At 41.9% G+C, this 14,177-nt stretch overlaps 1 protein-coding gene across 4 annotated transcripts in view; it reads left to right on the plus strand.

Annotated features, from left to right (window-relative positions):
- Positions 1 to 14,177, plus strand: part of LOC309711023 (mediator of RNA polymerase II transcription subunit 13-like) — an 89,088-nt gene that overhangs the window by 41,294 nt on the left and 33,617 nt on the right. The window lies entirely within an intron of this gene.

Raw genomic sequence — 14,177 nt, forward strand, 5'->3', positions numbered from 1 at the left:
GCATGATATTTAAAGTGCTGTCTGCAGTGTAGTTCTTGATGACCCTGATGAAGGTTGCAGGCCAAAAAGCACTGGTTAAGTAATAAACATAATGGCTAATTTTCCGCTGCAGTTTTGAATGGATCATTAAGTGCACAATAATTGTCAGCCTCTGTATAAGGAACCATAATCCTAGCCTCAATATAAGGACTCGCAGATGTCATTATTTCCTGGACAGAGATTGAAAGAACTGATGTGAGTGAATTTACAAAAAAGTGAAAGAAAAAAGACAAAAACAAGGAGCAGAGGATCATGGGAGGAATCCTCGCACTGCATGACACGACCACCAGGTGAAACACATAAGCATGAATGCTGGCAACGGTATCGGCCGCTTACATAGTTTATGTTGTACGTTCTACAAAGATGTCTAAACTGTTTTGGATAAAATTGCAATCACTTTCAGACAGATTTGTGAAGGTTTGCAAATAATTTCTGATCTCATTTAAAATCTAAAGGTCGACTGCCAACATGTTGCAGTCACTGTGAGCCAGTCTGTGCCGATGAGTACAATCTGTGATGCGCCTCTTTGTAGATGAGGACTCAACTGAACTGGTTGCCAACTGATTGTAGTTAAATTGCTGTCCTGCAGCAACTACATCGCTATGAAGGAATTTCTGTTTCAGATTTATGAGTTTCTGGGTGGACTCTTAAGTAGTTAATGTGAATTTTGGTGTATTTAGACAACAACATTTGTGATTTCCGCCAATTTATGATAGTTTATTGTCATATTGTGAGAAACAAATTGCATGTAGTTGCAGTTACTAACTGATAGCAGACTGACTTCATTTTATTGCCTTTTTATTATCATCTTGAATCACCGAAATCTGTGTAAAGACAGCGGGAGCTGACGGCGAATGGTCGTGGACTTGGTCGGTAATTTCAAAGATGGGTGTCTTTGGAACAACCGTTTCAGGCAAAGTTGACGGTTGCAGTAATTTTAGTGCGACGATGTCCATGATGAACCACATCCACTTTGAAAGCTATTGATTAAATGCTGTCATTTTTTCTTGCAATATATATTTAACAAACTCTAAATTAAGCTGCTGTTCTTAAGATAGCTGATAAGTGGTGGTGTCTCAGTGCCTGGCAATGAAGGCAAGAAAATGGTTAAAACTGAATAAAGACTTGATTCCTGTGTATCCGACACTCATTAGAGTAAACTGATGGCTCCCATTTGAGCATCTCTGTCCCTGCAGCCCTCGTGTGGCTCCACTGAGATGTTTAATTCAGTTTGATGAATAGTGGTGTGATGATCTCAGAGACCAGGCATATTTGCTGATGGGCTGTTTTTTTACCATCTAACTATTGATCTCTGAGAGTACTTTAAAATACTTCACTGAAATATTTCCTCATAAGTTCCTAAACTCTGTGGACCAGACAGGGACCAGCACAAATACTGCAATGAATGCTCCCTGGAAAGGGAGGAGGAGCAGTCCATTTCTCCAACATCCTCGAGAGAAAGAGACAGCGCTTCGGTCTCTGTCTCTCTCCAACTCTTTCTCTCTCGCCTCCCCTCTAGTGGCAGTTAGGAAACTCTGTGGAGGCCCGCTGAGCCTCTCCATGGCTGCCCTGCCTCCCACCTCGAAGCCCATTCACTTCTAATGAGGTGCTCAAGTGTCTGTGGCTTAACTTGAGGGTCAACACACAGAAATGGTCCCTCTTACATCGCTACCTTCTCCACTCTGGCGAGTGCTAAAGATTAAATGCTCTTATATTTTAATCTGCCGGCGTTTCATTTTAATAGGCATCAGTTAAAATGCTTGTCACACTTTATTTTCCGTGCACCAGACTAAGTCATTATAAATGAACACTTGCTTGCATGATACTATGCCTACATTACTCAAAGTCTACTTCTGTTTAATCCTCAGCCGTCTCAAAAAAACAAAAAGATAAACTGTTTTCTTTACTGTAGCACCGATGCTTGACTCATACAAATCCCAGCACAACTAGCTGCTCGACGCTTGACACATTACTTTGACAGTCTGCAGATACACCCTGGATGAATGGGGATCAAAAGGCAGTGCTTCCCCTCTACCTGAGCAACTCTCAAAATATCAGACCTCATGCACTTGAGAAGGCATTACTGACAACAAACAAATACCCCTTCAGCTGCAGTCACTCTCCAGCGTCCCACTTCACAAACACTTCCTGCGAAACCGTGGACATCAGACAAATTGTTTTTGATTGTTTGCCAATATCTTTTTCCCCGATATGGTGTGAACAGGCTGTGTGTGGTTTTTACACCATAACCTGTGAGCCCAAAGCGAGCTCACCTTCTCCTAATTGCGTGGATTAAAACAAGCACGGACAGGCGCAGGCATGCTTCGCCGTCAGGGGCAGCTATCAAAGATTAGTTGGTTAGCAGAAGAAGAAGAAGAAACTTAATTAAGCAAGTAAATGTGGTAGTAGAGGTGTGGAGACTCGAAGTCTACCTTTGTTTGTCTGTATTTGAGCTGCCACAACTTTTCCCATTGACACCACAATTAATAACCTAAATAAATAAATTATGGGAGCTCAACAACAGTGGCAGCTGGGCGAGGTGGGTGGTGGAGGGTGGAGTCTTGCACAGGCAAAAAATGAAACCACTTTCAAAGGCCTTTCAAAACTTTTGCCTCTCTGCTTTTTAGTAATCTGGTTGTGTGCTTTTCAATTACTGCTGCAGGCTTTCTGTTGAGGAGCTGAATATGTATTTATTATCAAACCTTTAACTTGTTGTTTTTTTAGGTATTTATTTATTGGTTTTCTGGACACTGAACCTGCCAGAATACTACTCGCTCTCTGACACGATGTTGCAGGGGGATATATTCGACTGTCTTTGTAACCTTCAGGACCTGTCAGTCCAACATCCATGCCCACTTCACGCCAAGCAATGAACAGAAAGCTTCTGCAGCTTTGTGCAGCTTCAGCTTTGTAAAGCTGAGAGCAACCGCAAAGGAAGGTCATAATTCTTTGAAGGCTGAACATTATAAGCAGCCCCTTTAACACTCTGCCCTGTCCACTTCTCATGTCGGTATTTAATTTAATCTTTTTTTGTGGAACTGTGTATCTTTTATGCATTTATATGCTTTTATTTAACGCTAGCAGGCATAAATCTAGGTGTAAACGCTACAGTCACACAGACCAACAGTGCAATAGCTCATCAGCATCTGCTTATATGAAGAGCAAACTGTAAATATGAGGCATCAACACCGCATTCAGCTCTGCCTGCTGATAGAAAGAGTTGCTATTGCTTCCTGTGTATTCAGCCAAATAGGATTAATTCTTAGAGGATGCATTAGACGGCAAGCATGGATGAGATGATTGACAGTTTATTCATGCAGCAGTCTGAAGTCCATAAACTTGAAATTGTGAAGGGAATACACATTAGTGTAATAATATGCTTGGCTAATAATTATCCCTGAGTAAAGACTTCACAGTGAGCTACGTGTACAAACACCTCTCATTTGAATACACAGTTTCTTGAGTTACCGTGCGTTGCTCTTTATGCAGTAGGATATCTAAAGGAATGCAAGAGACATCGTGTAAAAGTGCTAACTCAAACAGGCCAGTTTTGATGGTAAACATTCAGGTTTAGAGAAATGCAGATGAAAGATCTGTGAGTCAATACAGGAATAATCCAGACGCTTGAGGCGTTTATCTGTCTTGATTAATAGCCGTTTAATGCGGTTCAGCAGAGACACTGACGCGCGCAGATTTGATTCATTTTCAATTCCATTATTATTTTTTTGCTTTTAATTCTGTGCTAAAACCTAACAGGCTAATTGTCATTATGTGTGTCCACAGAGACAAAATGTGTTTTCACTGCAGCGCGTGACAAATAGTTGAGACGCCACATCCCGTTCATTCATTTATATATTTCCCACTGACTTATGGGACAACACTTGACACTTAGTGCTTAGCATCCATCCATCCATCCATCGTCTGCATCCTAGACATCAAAAGATTAGTGTGTACCGTTGATTTGTGTGTGTGTGTTGTACTGGTTTGAGAGAACTAAGTGACTGTCAAATTACATAAGGGTGTGGGATAAATCTGTTGGCTTTTCTCTGCAGACTTGGCTCTTTTTTCTTTTTTTTGATTGTCAGGGTTGGCAAGAGGCCAGCGTGTGTATGCACACACCAACACAAGTGCATTTTACATACCGCGCTTTTTTTCAGCTCCGTATCTCCTATTTCCTGCCTGTGTTTCAGTCTTTTCCCCTGATTCTGTCCTCTATACCAACAAACGCACTAAACCTATAAACGCACATCTACACCCCAATTTTTTTTCTAGCAGGTTATATTAGAGATAAAGTGATAAATCTTATATTGTTCTTTTTGTTGACATAATAGCCTGGGCTTAGGCCTCTTCAGTCACTCTGATTGCACCATTGACTCTACATTAATACGGTAAATATCCCGTAAATTATAAATTATGGTGTCGACAAGCTCTTCCCGATTAAAAGCTGCAGAATCATGCACAGCATCGCTTCAAATTAGCGCCAGGCTGACTGGTGAGATGATAAATAAATCAAGAAGCTTACAGTATGCGCCACATTTGTTTACTGAATTAAAAATAAATGAAAAAAAAAAAAGTCAAGAAGCCGACAAATGTAGAAACATGCATAAGAAACCGATCGCCGGTTAACTTTGAATGAGTGATGTGTTGGAGTCTGTTTTGTTGAGCTGATGAGAAAATCTGAGCTGCAGCAGCTGGCGTCTTTCAGTTTTAGCGTACGGTTGCAGTTTGTGAATTTAAAGATGTTCTTTGTGTTTCTGTTAATATTATTTTTCTTTCCCATTTCCGACATGCCCCCTGTTGAGTATATAAAATGTGCCGCTCACACTGAGGCTGACTTCTCAGAGAATTTTCACTCAGACTTTCTTGACTGTCTACTTTGAACCTTCAAACAAACAAACACACACACAGTAACCCTCACATTTTGTGCATTCATTTCTTACTTTCTGCTCTCTGAACTTTTCTTCTTCTCATCAATATGCCTTTTGCTTGCCAGCGGAGGTGCTCCAGGCTCTCCGAGCCCTCTTCAGTCCGCAGTTGTAACATTTCACCATCTATTCCTGACCTAATGTACACAAGCACTTCATATCCCAACACCCCAGACGCTGAACTGTAGCTGTGTAACATTTTGAAAATATTAATACTGTAATACATATCATACTCCAAGTTCAAACAACCTAGCTTAGGCTCTTTTTGACCAATTTAAACAGCGCTAGTGTGTTTTTTAATTTATTTTGCTTTTATTGACAGAAAAAGTTTATAGTATATGTGATTGTGAGGATTTGCTTTATTTTAGTTTAGTGTAGTAGAAAAGGCATACTTTTTTATACATATTTTGTAATGATTATATAAGTGATTATGTCTGAGTCACAGTTTGCAATCCTTTCCTCCAAATTCCTAAAAAATAAAAAAAGACATTTTATCCTTGATCCAAGGTTTGCAAAATAATCTTAAGAAAGATTTTCTTTTTTTTTCTCGTTCAGAGGGTTCACATCCGGCCATCAGTGACGCTGCACAACATGCTTTTGAAATCACGTGAATAAACCTCAATTGGCGTTACTTGAGGTTGTGACTTCACTTTATCCTCTGCATATGTTTAACCATTCACAAACCATGGCTTTTCTTTTTTTTTTCTTTAACAACACGGACTACAAAGTTCACAGTGTTGCTGTTTTTTTCCCTCCTTTGTCGAGTCAAATTCCCCCAGTGTCAGAGCCAGCGCAGGAATACACTGTGTGAATCTGGTGCACGCAGAAGTAACGAGGGGAAGTTGCGTAAGGGAATAGTGAGAGCTGCTGTGTTGACATGGCCTGGGTCTGTGCCAGCCATCCGTTCTTGTGACCCACTCTGACCTTAGCTCCGGAGCGCTCAGCGGACGAGGGGCTTTACTGCGGCTTGACTTTACTGGTTAAAGAGATGATGTCAGGGCTAGCAGGTAAAAAGGCTCACACGCATAGTTAGATATGCCGTCCAATCAAAACGAGCGGCCGCATACTGCACTGAGCTTGTGTTTATATAGACACATTCACTCATGGCACAACACTCACACCCTGGTCCCTTCTCTTTCCCCTCCGCCTGACTCCCCACCACAGCTATGCAAGCAACTTCAGCTCAGTCACCTAATTGATTCCAGATCTCTCTCTCCCCCATCTCCTCATCCCCTCACTCTCTCAGAGCCTCCTCCTCCTCCTAGCTGTCACTGCTGCCCCCTCGCTCTCTCTCTGAACCTCCTGGGTCTGAGTGCCTTCCATGTGTACATTCCTTTTCTTTTTGTCTGTTTCCTAAAGGTGTTTCTCCTCAGGTCGTATACTATGTTAAAATTTATTTTCACCTGAAGGTTCATGGGAAACAATCAGTATTCAGTGAAATATGATGATAAGCGCACAGCTGACAATTAAATCTTTAACCAGAAGTTGTAAATCTAAACTGTCCAGGGTGGATTAAGGGAAACAGAAGTCATTGTGCCAGCAGTTTAAAGGTTGTAAACAATTTGCAAGCTGTAAAATTCAAAAGCCCACAGTGTTTCCTGTTTACCGCCTTCTGAATCCTGCATTGTTAGCGGGGTGTTTTAGAGATCTGGTCCGTTGCGTTGAAGTGACAGGTGTCGGTAACGGGTTTAGGAGAACGGTGTCACTGGATCATGAGAGTGTGTGAGGGATTGAGGGCACAGTATGAAGCTGAAATCAGGTGAAAAGGAAATATGTTCCTTTTTTGTACGTGTGTTGATACAAAATTTAATGTTACATAGTGAGCTGTATGAATGAATGTAGAAACCTGGTGTTGATCTCTAAAGCACCCCAACTGCAAACAAGCAGCAAGCACAGAAACCAAGTTTCTTTTAATTTCAGAAATCCTTGTTGTGTTTGTTACCTCACATCTAAACAACCTCTGCTGGATTTGAAGCTTGTGATCCTACAAGCATATTACATAATAACTTTTAAAATGTGTAAATCTCACAGTAAAGCACCAATGTGAGTATTACAAGGATAAAAAGAAAGCACCGTACGACGCCGAGCCTTTGTGCCACTAATGTCAGCTGCTGCTTGTTTAACTGATTTCCTCTCATCTTATTCTCGTGTGTCATTCACATCATGTAGTCACTGAAGACAGTGAAAAAAATAGCACTGCTTTTCAGCCAGTTATCCAGGCAATGCACGCAGGATTCCTTTCTACCTAAATTGTACAGCTAATTTTAACACATTTGCACACCTACAACCAGAAAGAGTAGGCCGGAGAAGAGAACTAGCTGCTGTTACATAAGACAGCCACACCATGTCAAACTCATGCAGGGGGGGAAAATGACCATGTAAAACAGACAAGCTGTGGAGGAAAAAAAAGGCCCTTTAATATTTTAATTATCCAAGAATTAGCAATGCTAATTGCTCCCAAGAAAAATTCCAGTATGTCTAAAGTCAAACAAGAGAAGTTTCCAATACTGCAACAGGTTCTCGCTTCGCCTCACCTGTGAGCTGTAGCAGGTTTGGATGCCTCAGATGTGACCTCCTAACTGACAAATTAAGAACTGTGTTTTCATCTCCAGCTTAAGAAAAAACACACGTTCTGGCAGTGTGGACCAGTGCTGCGTCTCCTTTCATCTACCAGGAGACCTTATGAATGAATGGGGCTCGCGAATGATAGGAATGGCTGGGCTGGCTCCGGGCAAGCGGCTGAGGGGGGAGACAGGGAGTGATTTGCGTTTTCACAGATCTGCTTACTCAATAAGGTGCAAGAGGAAAAAGAGGAGAACAGTGATGGACAGTTCTCTTTCTTTGTTTATGACTATACTTAGGGTATAAGCTGCATAAACTCTGGCTCATGCTGCAGCAGTGCCATTTCGCCAGCCAGCAAACAGACAGCAAACTACTGTTACTGTACTGGAAAGCGCTGTTAGTAATCCCCTGTGGGCATCTGGCTTCTCCCTGCACACTGTTGTTTTTTATTGTTATGATGTCTGTGTGAGTATTAAATAAGAAATATAAAAGATAGAAGTTTGCTGCGTCATATCACAAACTCACACATTATTAGCTGGAATATTCCCCTTTATGTGGAGAGGGGAGAAAAATAAATTGAAGTGGGATAGCGTCATGGGCTAAATGTGCCGATCAATACATGAATAAAAAAGAATTGAACTTTGTGTTTGTGCTGATCTAAAAGATCACTGCAGGCATGTTGAAATGGGCCGCTTTCACAGCCTTTTAATTTTCCTGGGTGACATCTTTAGACCTCATCAAGCGTTAGCGCTTATTCTTGTGTGTGACTGCCAGGCATTGTCGTAAACTGTACTGTGAGCATTTCATGACATCAGCACATTTACATACACGCTGTAGATGTTGTCTGTGTTCAATTACAGCTATATGCAACTCTGAGTATTCTTAGTCTTTTGGTAACCTTATCCTGCTGGAAGGGTACGCTGTGGTCGTAAAAGGATCCATGCTTTCATGTTGTTTATACCAAACTCTGACCCTGCTATCTGAATGTCACAGCAAAACTCAAGGCTCGTGAGATTCAGCAATATTTTTACAATCTTCTATTGTCTAATTTCGAAGAGCCTGTGTGAATTGTAGCTTCAGTTTCCTAACATCTGCTTTGACATTCAACACATTGTATGCTTTTCTACATCCCTTGTAGCAAGTGGTTATTGGAGTTACTGTTACCTTCCTATCAGCTCGATGCAGTCTGGTCATTATCCTGTGACCTCTGGCATCAACGCGGCGTTTTTGTCCAAAAGCTGCCACCCACTGGATATTTCCTCTACTTTGGTCCATTCTCTGTAAACTCAAGAGATGGTTGTGTGGGAAAATGAGCAGTTCTGAAATATCCACACCAGCCTGACAGGCTCCAACAAATATTACCTAATTAAAAGTCACTTGAATAATCTTTCTTCCCCATTCTGATGCTCACCTTGACCTTCAGCAGGTCATTAGGACATCGTGTCTACATGCCTAAAAGTGCCGTGTTGCTGCCGTGTAACTGGCTGATTAAGTATTTGCCTTAATAAGCAGTTAAACCTAATAAAGTTGTACCTAATGAAGTGTCCACTGAATGGGTGAAGTTCAGTTAAAGTTCAAATTATTTCTTTTAATAAAAATGTTTAAATAGTTACAAAAAGAGTAGTAAAACAGTTATAAGTTTTTACTCTGTGATTAAAAAAAAAACTCAGTAAATATGGGAACAGTTATAAAAGATTTTTTGGGGGATAATTATGAAAACTGCCTCCATCCCCAACCCGCATTTGCAGATTTGTTATCCTCTCCTGAGATGTGTCGTTATCGTCCTCCTCCCTTTTTCTCTCTTTGCCACGTCTTCTTCTGTTTCACTTTCTCCCCATCTGTGCAGCCTTGTAATGTTTCTTTTCTTTCATATTAATGAAAACACACACTGTGTTGCCATGCATACCCAAGCATTGCAGACTCACACACATAGATGCTTGCACACATACACACAGAGTAAACAGAGACCAACCTCTGCTCAGACATGCAGCGGGCCAGCTAATTAGTAAAGTGGCAGCGGGGTTTGTGTGAAATTGCACACATAAACACACACACACACACACGCGCTGCCCAGTGAGAGCTCATAGTGTGCGCACGGCACAGACACCGGTGGACAGCAGAACTGCTGGTGCTATTGATCCAAAACAAGACAGAGAGCAGGAGGGGGAGAAACAACAATGCTTAAGAAAGTCATGTATTAGACCTCACCTTTTGTTTCTTTTCATGAAGTAATTCAGCTGGAGGAAGTCATCTGCCACACTTCTCGTTACATTACTTTTGCATCGTCACGAGACGCATTGTTACATTTGTGCTAATAATTATGTCTACATATCAGCACAAATCCCTATACTAATAAGGGCGTATCCAGCATTCTTCACTTTAACCTTCACGTTCTCGGTCCCTTTGCACAATACATTTGAATTATACAGCATATTTCCAAACCTTAGAAAGTTGTAGATTGCTCTGCCATTTTTAGCCCCAGCTTTGCCACGGAGTTGCTCACATGGTTTTTTCACAAAGCATGAGGGATCATTAAAGAGCTCAGTATTAACCATAATGTGCTTTACCCACAGTATTTGAAAGATTGCAGACAAAATGTAATGTGATTACAGTAACGTGTTACTTTTTCAAGCGTGGAAAAAGGTCACCGTATGAAAGGCAGCGTGATGTCACCGCTAGACTTCGGATCAATACCGTCTTTGTGTTTATTAGCTCAGAGTTATAGTGAGCGGTCAGTCCCTCTAGTGGTGCCAGGGCAACACAGTCTGAGGAGCTGAAAGAGAAGGCGAGAGAGAGAGAGAGCACACAAAGCGAAAAAAAGAGGGACTGATGGACAGATGGAGGTGGAAAGCTGGGGTTAGATGCGGAGGGTGGAATGGAGAAAAAGAGAGGGAGAAGTTTTCAGAGTGGTAGTGGCGACCCAGTTCCATCACTGCTTGTTTGTGTTTGACGTGGCGCAGCAGTTAAGAGCATTGTGGCACGAGGATTGAGGGTGGCAAGGCCGCGTGAAATAAACATGCATTTGTGAGGATGTTACCTCACGTTACACGCATGTACACAAAGACTTGCACCCACGCACGCGCTCATAAGGATATTAGTTGAGCAACTGATTGCCATGATTAACAGCAGCTGCTTTGCTAATTGCGTAATTTTTCCACATGATTTTTATTTTTGACTTTTTCCTCCAGTTTCTCAGATGTTAGAATTTACTCCCATTTTTCATCTCTTATCGCACTAACAAAAGAAGGAATCGCTGTTTGTTTATGTGCTCTTCACTTTTCTACTTCACACTTGGCACGTCTGTTGCTAGGGACCAAATGAACAGTGGCGTTGAGTTTACATTTCTTTAAATGGGCAGTTCTTGTACTTTGGCTATGCTGTTCACGTCGTATGATATCTGCGGGTGAAGTGTTTAGGGAATGTCGTTATATTGGAGCTTACAGTTCGTCATCATTGGAATTTAAGGGTTTAAAAAAGTCAGCCTTGATTCTGGCAAAAATACTTTCTCGTTGTTCCTCTCACACAGCCTTAGTCTCGTCTCCCTCCTTTCCCCCTTGGCTGATGGTTGCCCCTCCCTGAGGTTTCTTCCTGTTAAAATGAGTTTTTCCTTCCACTGTCACCAAGTGCTTGCTCATAGAGGGTCATCTGATTGTTGGGGTTTTCTCTCTATTATTGTAAGGTTGCATCGTAATGAAAAAGGAAGAGATCCTGAAGCATGCATGATATATCATATCATTAAACATATCATTTCAATTATTGCTGTTTACTTAGGTAGATTGCACACACACTCTTTTTTTGCAGTTGTTTCCCCTCATTTTTCTTTACTGTCTTTCAACTTCGACATAAATTTGAAGTGAGTGTAAGATGTAAATCAATGTGAAAACAGCTTTTAATTGCATCTGCTTCTTTAAAAACTGAGTGCTAATTAGTCAGACCTAGTAAAACAAAAACTGATGAGTCAGTTTAATCTAATGGAGACCGAGGTCGATTGCACCCAGCTCCTTTAAAATCTTTCAGGCGTGATGCAGTTCCCTGTAGCTCGGGATGGTATGAATGATTGATCATGATGCTGTAAAGCTGTATTGCACTTAGCTGTGCATTTAGCGTTGACAGTGTGCTTCTTCATCAGGCCTTCCGTGTTGCTCCTCCAATAAAACAGGCAGTTAAAAGTGGAAAGGTAGTGATGGTCATCAGCCGACTGTTGGTGAAATGACAGTTTCATGGTATTTTCTTCATCCCCTTTTTGATATCACTGCTAGTTTATTTCACACTCCATTTTTTCTATATTTACACTAATAGCACGTGCACGTGCTTGTGTGGATGCCTGACCTTGTTTCCCTGCAACAGTGATTTGTCACACCTCGTGTTGATGTGGCGCAGTGAGCTGGCTCTTTGACAACTACACTATAAACGTGAGCGTCCAGTGTGAATCGCGTGTTTTCTGGCATCTAAAGCGTACTCTGGTGCTACCGTTGGGATTTGCTACACACGTTCTTCTCTTTTATTAGCTACAAAATTACATGCATTAGGGGAGCGAATGTGGCAATGTTTCCTTTTAGATGGTGGCTCAGTTTGTTGACTTTTGGGTGGAAGTGCTGGAAAATGTGAGGCTGAGGAGTCTGTGACATAGTTCTGGAGTAATAGGGGTCAGGAGCGTGTTATGGAGCTGGTCATGAGGAGAGTAAATGAAGATGGGTTGTACAGGACTGCCAGAGTTTGGGAAGGTAAAAAAATTGTGGGATTTTTAATAGCGGGAGAGAGAAGGGGAGATATAGAGACAGTGAGAGCTAATGAGCTGGATTTTGTGGAGACTTGGCATTCTGCTCATGGTGTTCGCTCTCTCTCTCTCCTCTGTAGAAGAGCTGGCATGAGCGAGCTTCCTGTCTGAGCCCTGAAGCAGGAGTAAATGAGGGGTGGGTGGGTGGGAGGGCGGAAAGGGTGGGGGGGACGCGGGGGCACGGTGGAGGGGTGTTGGAAGCAATAGAACAGAGAAAAGGAGGAGAAGGAGGAGGAGGAGGGGTGAGGGGTGGGAGGGACCAGTGTTGAAATTGAATGCCAGGGCGCCATGCTCTCACCGCCAGCGTTTCCATGGTTACAGGGTAATTCTGGCGAGTAAGGAAATTTCATTCACTCTGGTATGGAGAAGAAGAAGAAGAAAAAAATAGGAGGGAAATATCAACAAAGCAACAGAAATGGAGAAAGACAGACACGGCGAAAAAAGAAAGAAAGAGAAAATCAGGGAGGAGATAAAAAGGAGACAGAGGAGAGAAAGAGGAAACCTCTTCTGGGGTTTGTGCCACCCATCCCCCCGGCGATCTGCCTCTGCTTCTGTCTCTCATTCCTTTTTTTTTTTTCCTTGTGTATTTCTGTGATGCTTGGTTTGTTTGCCACCACCCTATAAGCAAACACAACACCCACCCACAATCCTCCAGTTCTTCCAGCAGCCCTGCAGGTATATGGCAAAGAACAAAGAGAAACACTGTTAACTGGCCGCTGTGTGTGCATTTGTCAGTGTGTGTGTGAGAGTGTGTCTCCTTTTTTTTTTTTTTTTTTTTTTTTGGGAGGAAGGCAGTGGGGGTTGGTGCCAGGGTAGGTTTTGGGTGGGAGCCGGAGTGGGGGGTAAAGAAATCAGGAGGCAGAAGGATTGTTCACAGCATACTGCAGACCCAACTGCTTAGACAAACTTGATTTAATTTGTCTTCAGACATGTTTTTAAAGGAAAAGTGAATTGAGTTAAAACTCTTTATTCATGTAAAAACCTGAGCAGGGTGAAGCCTGTGTGTCAGCCTTTATAGATACAGGCATGCTCTCACTCTCAGGCTAACAGGGGCTGACAACTGCATGGGGTTTGACTGGGCCGTCGTTGCAGCCAATGTGACAGCTGTACAGCCGAGGAAACTCTCTGTCTTCACACACACACACACACACACACACACACACACACACACACACACACACACACACACACACACACATGGGCATCATCTTGATTTTAAATATGATGTGTAAATTATCTCATCAGCACATGCAGCATGTTTTGACAGAGTTATCCATAAACAAAATTTCATTAACGTGTTGACCATGTGCTGTTTATTATTGTCAAGGTGGCGTGTGCAGATGTCCTACTGTCACAGTGAATGACGTTACTTACTGAGATAACAGTAATGTAATACTTTCTCATTAGAGATGCACCGATTCACGGCTGCCACATCACAATTTTCTTGGCTGATTCCAGTTTCGGATCTTTTGTGTGACCTCCTCATACTGATTTTTCTTTCTAATGACTATGACTGACAGCATATACAAACCAAATTCTGATTTTTTCCATGCATACGCCTGTAACTGCAAAACTTATTCACTTACACAACTGAATACATTTATATACAGTTAAGTAGTCTGCTACTGGAAAAAGAAATGAACTGAAAATGGGTTGCTGCTCACGCGCCTTTGCTTGAGAGATTTTACCTTACATCGAGCAAATAGAGGTGCAACAGATTTAGATAACAAAACAAGTGTCAAGTGTACATAATCTCTCACTATGTTTATAGCTTCACCAGCTTTGATGCTCATACCGAGGCTCTGGGTAGCTTTAATCACTTTGCTTTATTGTACTTTGTCTTTATTAGCTTCTTTATAATGTCCAGATCAGTC

Source organism: Aulonocara stuartgranti (genome assembly GCF_965226115.1).
Source record: "Aulonocara stuartgranti genome assembly, chromosome: 7".
Classification (NCBI taxonomy): Eukaryota; Metazoa; Chordata; class Actinopteri; order Cichliformes; family Cichlidae; genus Aulonocara; species Aulonocara stuartgranti.